The sequence below is a fragment of the Halyomorpha halys genome, unplaced genomic scaffold (assembly GCF_000696795.3).
Source record: "Halyomorpha halys isolate HHAL.00 unplaced genomic scaffold, Hhal_1.1 Scaffold126.1, whole genome shotgun sequence".
Lineage (NCBI taxonomy): Eukaryota > Metazoa > Arthropoda > Insecta > Hemiptera > Pentatomidae > Halyomorpha > Halyomorpha halys.
The window spans coordinates 1,948,694-1,957,816 of NW_027112074.1; the positions used below are offsets into that span (position 1 = coordinate 1,948,694).

General features: G+C 31.9%; 1 long non-coding RNA gene across 2 annotated transcripts in view; it reads right to left on the reverse strand.

The window, feature by feature from the left end:
* Positions 1 to 2,091: 2,091 nt before the first annotated feature.
* LOC106678142 (uncharacterized) overlaps positions 2,092 to 9,123 on the reverse strand; it is a 27,950-nt gene continuing 20,918 nt past the window's right edge. The window contains exon 4 of one of the 2 annotated variants that reach the window (XR_001342709.2): positions 2,092 to 2,293. This is a non-coding gene — a long non-coding RNA (uncharacterized lncRNA). Of the gene's footprint in view, positions 2,294 to 4,139; positions 4,314 to 9,123 lie in introns of those variants that run through there. The other variant, XR_010844106.1, reaches the window with a different exon arrangement.

The following is a 9,123-nucleotide window of genomic DNA, read 5'->3' on the forward strand; positions in this document are numbered from 1 at the left end:
AGTTGTTCATATTGATAGGGTGCAACAATACATTGTTAGGACTTTTTATATTATGCAATTAAAGTGACAGTAGCTTCAATGCTAATACATGTACTGTCAACTGTCACAATCTTCTGCTTCAGCGCGGGCACTACAGTAAATGGTGCTTTAACGGTAACCATCATACAGCTTATACCACGGATTCTCGACATTTACAGGTTATTTGCAAAGTGATGGGCACTAACTGAATTTTTTTGTTTATTTTAATAAGTTAAAACAAATTATAGTAACGATAATACTTTCCTGCCGCGAAGTTATCATTGTTATAATAGTATTATTATGACGGTAATGTCAATTCGTTTACACTGTAGCAGTTGTTACGGCATTTGTCAGTCTGAATTTTCACCGAGCTGTATCCACAATATGACGCATTGTACTTACTATAAATAAACATTTAAGATATAAATCGATAAGTATTGCAAGTCTATGCAATTGCATAGAGAATAGTTTGATCATGAGATAATATCAAAGTCACGGAATGCAACAAGGTCATTTTCACATTACTGCGTATTGTCAATATGCACACAGTTTTTAAGCTCTATAAATGTTTTAATCATAAAGGTAATTTTTGTTATTATTACAAATAGCGAATTAGTCTAAACTATCTTACATTATTTTCTATTTTCTTACAGGGTTTACGTTTCGGAGTTTATTGTACCCTATCTTTAGAACTTTTTTTTAAGAAGATTCCTGCTAATCTTTCCCAGCACCAATTGTCATTTTCATGTTAGGATTATACATGTTATGTCCTTTCTAAAATTCTTACCTAGAGTCTAGTTGGAATGCTAGTCTGTATACTTAGAGCCTAGAGAAGAAACCGCTCAAATTCCATTTTATCTTTTACATTGATATAACTTTTCTTTATTCCCTATTTATCGTTTCCTTTATCATGTACCACACTCTTGCAATATTCTTTGTATTATTAAAAAAAAAATGTGCCTAACTGTTTGTCTGCTTGATTTTCTCACCTTTCCCGAACATACAAACAACAAGTACAGTAATAAATAATAAAATTGAAAATGTACAACTAGAATAATAATTATTTAGCATATATGTATATTCTTTCTTCTTATTCTTAATATGTATATTCTTATAGTCTCATTATAGTTTTGTCTGCTATTTTGGCAATCTTTCTATTGTGAATATGATATTATGAAATAGTGACAAGAAATATTCATAATATAAAAACTACAGTATAATTATAAATGTTTCCAAAATGAAAATAAGACACAATATGGAAAATGTGAAGTAGTATTAAGATGGTGAAAATTAAATGGTAATAATTGTATGAAAATGGATAGGAAGGGAGGGTGGAGCTCAAAAAAGATGAACAAAACTATTTATTAGTTACAAAGTGGGAAGAAACGTTGGTTACTGTGTTTCTCCCCTATTTGTAGGGATCCATCAGGGCTAAATGAGAACAAGATACGAACATTTTAAAGTATGAGAATATACACAGAAGAAGGAAGAAGAAAGAATACATATGTATACTAATTATTACTCTAGTTGTATATTTTCAATCCTATTATTTATTACTGTACTTGTGATTAATAATTATTCTATTTTTTCATAATTAAATTATTTTAATTTCTTCTAATTCTTTTTTCTTTCTAACTTTCTATATTCTATCTTTATATTCTTATCGTTTTAACATATTTTACTTACAGTCCAAAATCCTTCGTAAAATCTTTAACGCTCTTTACTTTGTCACAAAGCAATTCATCCATCATGACCTCAATGTCCCATATGTTGCCGATTTGGCCAAAACCTGATACCATTCCTTCCATGGAAAACTTCCCAACCACCCAAATCCACTTGTTTCTAGCCTGGCTTCTCCTTCATTACCTAATAATTCTCCTAGGCGTCTGAAACAAAGATGGCCACGGGATCTTCTCCTCTAGAAATGTCTATCAACGGGTAGATTCTCCATATGTTTATATCAAGTCACTATCTCACCTACAGCAAATTTACTTGTTGTACATATGTTTTACAGTTGTAAATAACTATAAATAAATGATTAAAAAAACAACAACATATTTTTCAATGCTTGTATATTTTATTTTTTATTTAGTGCTGATGAAGCCTTGCAAAATGGGGCGAAACGTCCTTTACCAATAAGTAATTTTTCTGCTATCTTCTGATCTACATACTTCCTTCCTTCCCATTTTCCTAAAATTAATTATGCTCAGTCAACTAATAATCTTCTGACATTGCCATATCTTAAATCATTGTTTAGTCTTCGTTGTATTTCACTCTGTAAATTTTCATTACTTTACTCATTCAAATAGCTTTATATTTTTATTTTATTTCATATTTCATCTTTTTATTGACATTCAATATGTAATTACCTTTAAAATTTGCAATATTTATTGATTATTCTGCTCAATTCATATCTTCATGACTTTTTAGTCCCTCTTCCCCTCCCCAATGGTTGGTCTAAGTGTCAATTCAAGTTCCTAATTTATTATTCATTGATTCGTTTTGTACATCTCTACCATTCAGAACAGTTAAATTTGCTTTATTCTAGTGCTAATATTTTTTCCCTTTATAATATTATTTTCTAGATATTTCAAAAATATTTTTCTGCAAATATTACCCTTTATTTTACTTTTTTATGACAATGCAATTTTTTTTAAATTCACATTACTTATTATTCTGTTGCTGTGTCAGTTTCTATCAGTTATCTATAATTTTATAGCGTAATTTGTCAGTTCTCATTACTGTACTAATTAATATATTTTTTCTATATTGGCATTTAATTTGTTCACTATTTTTGGTTTACATTATATCAGAATTTTACATAGATGTCTTTTTATACCTTGATACCTTTTTATTTATCTATATTTTTTATACTACTACATTAGCTTGCCCTACATTTTTCATTGTCTAGCTTTTATTTACACCCTTGGAAAGGTCTGCAATGTGGGTTGAAATGTTGGTTATTGATAAATAGTTAAAACTATTTCTAATTTATTTGTTATTATTTTATTTTTCACCACAACCAGAACCATCACTCTCTTCATAAATGAGACAATAAACGCTCACTTAATTCAAATTTAAAAATAAGAACGAATACCTTACCTAGGATTTAGAACGGTATAATCGCCCTCGGATACACTCACCAGTTTGGAGGTAGTTTTGACACGTGTTAGAACTAACTTATTGTTTAAACGTTATCGCCTCCCATTAAAGCTAAAGATTGATATAAGCTACCCTACAATTGAACTAGCGGTCCCTCGATCAGAACGACCCGCTCAAACTTACCGGACCAGGAAAATTGCTTTCGCAAAACGATAATGAATCAATGAAACCCATTTTCTATAGAAACAGACATCTGTCATGTAAGTGATATCACAACAGAGAGAATGTATGATAATGCTTGTTTACATGCTGATAGCGAACCTGACCTGGTAAAATGTTCACTTGATGAATGGGTGAAATAAACTCATGTTTAAATACAGCCAACAACAATTGTCATTTAAGATAAATAAAATGCTACCAACTAGCACTTTCCAACGAATTCTGATATAACGAAAGTACAGTTACTATCGCAAATGTCGTAGTTAACACGATGGTTAAATAATGGTTATTGTTATCTCTATTACCGTCAGTCACGGTATGACCTGGGAATAAAGACAAGAACTGGACAAAGATGGCAGACTGCTAATCACACCTCGCCATGTTGATTTATTAGAGACTAGATCGATTCGAAAAGACTTGTCGATAATTTTACTTCTCTGAACTGTCAGCTGATACGGTCAATGCTACAGGGATAGTCATTTTAAAACTTAATCATTTCCTAGTTCTTCTTTGAGATATACTTCTATACTATTGATGGTTATGGTGAACCTCTTAGCTATTGTAAGGGAATAAAGCAGTTTCCTACCACTTTTCTAGCTGCCATTTGTATTTACAATGTCTATGTATGAAGCATGCCTTCAACTGAATTGTCAGACACACTTCACTTTTGGGTGCCTGGTTGGGTTTGAGTGGACTGTATAATTGAAAAAATGAGACATGATTAAATGAAAATAAAATTCTATTATTTAAGTTACAAGTGGGGTAGAGGGTGGCCGAAAAAACATTTATGATTGGATGGTTAATTGATTTTGAATGACAGCTATGGAAATTGAGGTGGTTGATGATAAAGTGGATGTTGACTATTGCTAGATGGACTTACTCCATGGTTCCTTCTTCCGTCCACATTCTTATGCCTCTCTCTCCTCTGCTTCTGGGAACAACTCCAGGAGTCTACTCACTCATGGTAGATTTTCCTGATGAGAGACAAAAAAGAAAAAATAGACTACTTCTGGCAGAAGACAAGGCCCTCCATCAGCCGGGTTACTTCTCCCCCAGAGTATGCTGGAGGAGGTGAGTTTTAACCGTTGACCAAATGTGGTGCAAATAATGCCTCCATATGGTAGCCTCTGAATTCAACCTTTCGGTTGCCGTTGGTTACCCGGAACAGTCCATGATATTTCCAGTCTGACTTTACCTCTCTAATCGCTAATTACTACGAGTTTTAGTGCTGATTTACAATAGATGTATAATGAGTAATCAATTATGTGAGGGAATTTTTTTATAACGTAAAGTACAAATGTAGTGAGTCACCTGTGATTAGAGTCGAGAGGACTTCAAAAGAGACTCTAACATTCCTCATTTATGGGGTCATTTGATGAGGAACCACAAAAATGTTAATCGAGAGTTATCGGCAGTTTTAATCGAAACTATCGATTGTCAGAGCTATCGAATATCGTCGATCCTATTTTTTTCATTTTACTTTTCATATTGAAAGTGATATTACATTTCTGTAATAATACTGAAAGTTATGACCTCGGCCTGAAACGCTCTCCGGAAACGACAGGATAGCTCTGACCTATATAACTTCCTCCAAGCTATAATCTTGATCTCTCAATATTATACCTGACACTATTTCAATATTATTATTTACTAAGATGAATATTATTATTGATCAAGGCTTTATAGTCTATCTAAGCACGATCACGTTTGAATCATATCAACCCACATACTTTCGTGATTTGTATGGTTCTATTTCATTGTGGAGCAAAATGGCAAAGATTGCAGATTTCCTTATATATTCCTCATATAAACTTCCAATGTAAGAGAATTTTTTTTAATAGTTGGATCGATTTTTAAACTTGTTGAAGGACAAAAACAAAACAATTGACAATTAAAATTTCTGTAATGAGAAATGGTTAGTTTTGTTCTATTTCCTTAATCTTTTTAGTAACGAAAGAAAGTATATCGTTCAAAGTACCAATGACGATATAAGATATACTGTCGTGCGCAAATACTATAAACAGCAATGCCTTATTCGGGGTATGCAGGGCCGTGATCAGCCGAAATGTCAATCATTCAAAAGGCTGACATTTATTTGGGATACTGAACAGTAAGAATGTTTCGTTCGATTCGTAATTAATAGTTAATAATTATCGTTAGCCATTATTTAGACAATAGGCAATAATAAAGAGAAATGCACAGTATAAATGAAGCACTAGCAGGCTCCAATCCACTTTCTCACTCCGTCCACATGGTAGACAGTACTGCCAACTATCAAGCGAATTCTGATAATACGACAGTATTGTCATGGCAGTAAATGTCTTAGCTAACACGATAATACTGGCTGCCACAGCTGTCATTCCACTACTACCATCATCGTGGAATCTACACTTTGTAACAGAAACTGGAAAAACAAGGCAGCCTGCTAATCACACCTTGCCATGTTGATTTATTAGACACTAAATCGAATCGATAAGAAGTATCGATAAATCCCACTGCTCAGAACTGTCAGCTGATAAAATCAGTGCTACAGAGGTAGTCGTTTTAGGATTTAATCGATTCCTAGTTCTTTCTTGAGATATCCTTCAATGCTATTGGTTGTTATAGTGAACCTCTTAGTCATTGTAAGGTAATATATATTTTGTTTTTTATAAACTGAAAGGTGCGTACGGATAACTTCCAATGTAAAAAAGCAGAGAACCAACAAGAAGTATTGTGGACCGGAGTGAATCTTAGATGGAGCCCTTCATTTTATTGGAAGAGGGAAAGTTTACGTGGAACAAACATTTATGAATTTTATAAATTAATTAATTCATTTTTTTTTATTATTACTTTATCCTCTACCCTGGACTACATTTGGACAAACGACTTACTTGGAATCGTCACACAAGACTGAAAAAACAGGAATTTCCATATCGATTCCGATTATTACAGCACTTACTAGACAAACGGTCAAAACTTTCCATCCAATACAAAATACTAATTTACACAACTATGATAAGGCCTATCAGGACATAACGAGTTGAGCTTTGGAGCACCACTAAACCTTCGAATTCCTCTCGTATCCAATCCTTACAATCCAAAATCTTCAATGCTCCTTACTTTGTCACAAATAAAATCATCCATAACGACCTTAACGTTCCTTATGTGACCGATCTAGCCTGCACCAAATATGAATCCCTCCATTAAAAACTCCCTACCATCCAAACCCACTAGTTTTTAACCTTGCTTGCTCTTTCATTCCTGACAATCTTCTGCGGCATCTGAACAGAAGATGGTCTCGAGACATTTTAATATAGATTTATTATTAGAGTACTACCAATGGATAGTTTCTCTACACGCCTGTATCATATCATCATGATCTTACGTCATTATCATTACAAAAAATATTATTTTAACACGAAAAGTAGCTGGTACAGAAAACACTGAAATTTTCAGCCAGCTTGGCAAAACATGATGGAAAAACAAAATCGGATAATGAAGAAATTTCTATTTTCCCTATAGAAAAGCAAAAAATGAATTTTTATGACAAAGCAACATTTCAGGACTTGGGGCTTGATTTTTTACAAAAAATATTTATTATCAAGCTGCTAAACCATAAACTCATGAACAACTAACCTTTAACAATTGGAGGATATTCAAGTAGTATATATTTGTATAACATTCACCTGTTTGTAGCCTCCTCTCCTTAGTTCCGAATAGATCCAAATTCGAACCCAAAAATTTCATTATTTTTTATTAAATTAATATAAAATTCTACAATGATGACAAATCATGTGATATCGGTAAAGCTTATATCTTGCTACACTAAATATTAAACATCATTCCAATCCTTCAGAGTGGAAAGTATATCTATTAATTGGCCAATAGTAAAAGAGAAACAAAATTAATTAAACATATTTAAGCTATTTGAAAATTAACAAATTGGGTAAAAAAAAATCTTGGTTAAAACAAAAATATTTTCAACCATAAAGATAAGTTCGAAAATTAAAATAATTTTTTTTTTTTTAGAAATAAATACAATTTAAAAAAGAGCAATGCACAGGTTCAATTGATTGTAACCATTCTTGCAACTATCAAATTTGAAATCTTCCTTAGAACCTTTTGCGTTTCAAGTTAACTACGAAAATCAGAAATTGAGCACGTTTTGTACTCATGCAACTTTCCCTATATATTAGTTTTACTGAAGAAGGATAAGTGTAAATTATAAAAAAGAGCATTGTTATTTCCAGAATGCAAGACTATGAAGTAGCAGCAAGACCTGATCGATATTACGAGATAGAAGATAAACTAAATGTGATATATTTCACCTATTGTGATAGTAATAGCTTGTGGTTATTGTGTGGTCAATATTTCGTAAAGTGGTATTAAGTCATTACTTAACATCGCTTCACAGTAGAAGTGTTGTAACTTATTGAATGGACTTTTGAAACAAAGTACCATCTAAGATCAGTTCAATGTTCAGGTCCTAAGTATTATTTTTAAATAATATTTATACACTAATATACGTCGTCTATGAGTGGTTTTATCTCAAAACTAAAGCCCGTATTTTTATGTGATTGCATATTTTGTTTGCATGCTTTTTTTTTGAACCGCTGATAAAAATTCTATACAAATCAGTGAACCCAGTAGAAATTAGCCAGGTTTCATTTTGGATATTTGACAATAAAAGGATAACTTTGCATATTTTGAAAGTTTCAATTAAATTAAATAACAAAAAAATAAATAACAAATTACAATGCAACAACTAAGACTAAATTGCAGGTTATGTTTGAATGTTCATATTTATTCAATTAGTATACACCAGTGGTTCCCAAAATTGTTTGTCCTACCGCCCGCTTTCCAGGAAAAATATTACTTAGAGCCCCCTGGAAATTAATTTGTTTTTAAATAGCATAAAATAGGAAATATATAAGTATTAATGTTTCAACCTTTTTCGTAAAATGTAGCAAAGAAAGGTGTAAATTAGAAACATTGAACTTGGATATTATTAAACTATTTATTGAACTCAGAATAGAATGTAATACAAAAAAAGGTAAAACATTCGCAATTATCTTAATGATAAGGATGAACCTAGTGTGCTACTACCAATTTAGTTATCCTCGGCTCTATTTTTGTCAGCAGTAATATTGTTGTCCGTGACAACTTTTAGTTATTCATCGTCCCCCAAATGCACCAGTGGCCATTACTGCACCCTGAATCGCTGCAGCGTCCACCAGGGGGATCACTGATATACACCAATATTACAAACACTAACTTTAATATTTCACTTTTAAGATTAGGTATGGATATTTTATTGCCCGAAATTCCATTTTTGTGTCCGTTTTTAAGATAATCTCCTCTTCAAGCTAAGTTTGTTGGTTAGTTTCCTAACAAGTGTTAATGTTTATAATTTTAAAAATGCTAAAAGTAAGTACGACATTTACTTTATAGTTGAAATTTTGGTTTATGAAAAAAGAAAACAAAAAAACTTGAAATAATTTTCAATCTCTTTTCCTGTTTCTTTCTTTATTCAGAACCATTTGTAGGGATATTAGTTATTTTTAGAAGTATTATTGTATATTTTAAATTTTGCGGCTTTATATTTCCTAATTTTTATTGCATATTCTAAATATAATATAACATATTCAGGTTTGGTTTACAGAATGAAAATCCGGGCCTTGCTAGCTATTGTTTATATTTTCTTTTTATTATTAGACTAATTCAAAAAACTACATATGGTCCTGGAACAACGTTGGTTCGGGGCCTCCCCATGTTAAAATATATCTTAAAGGAGGAAGATAG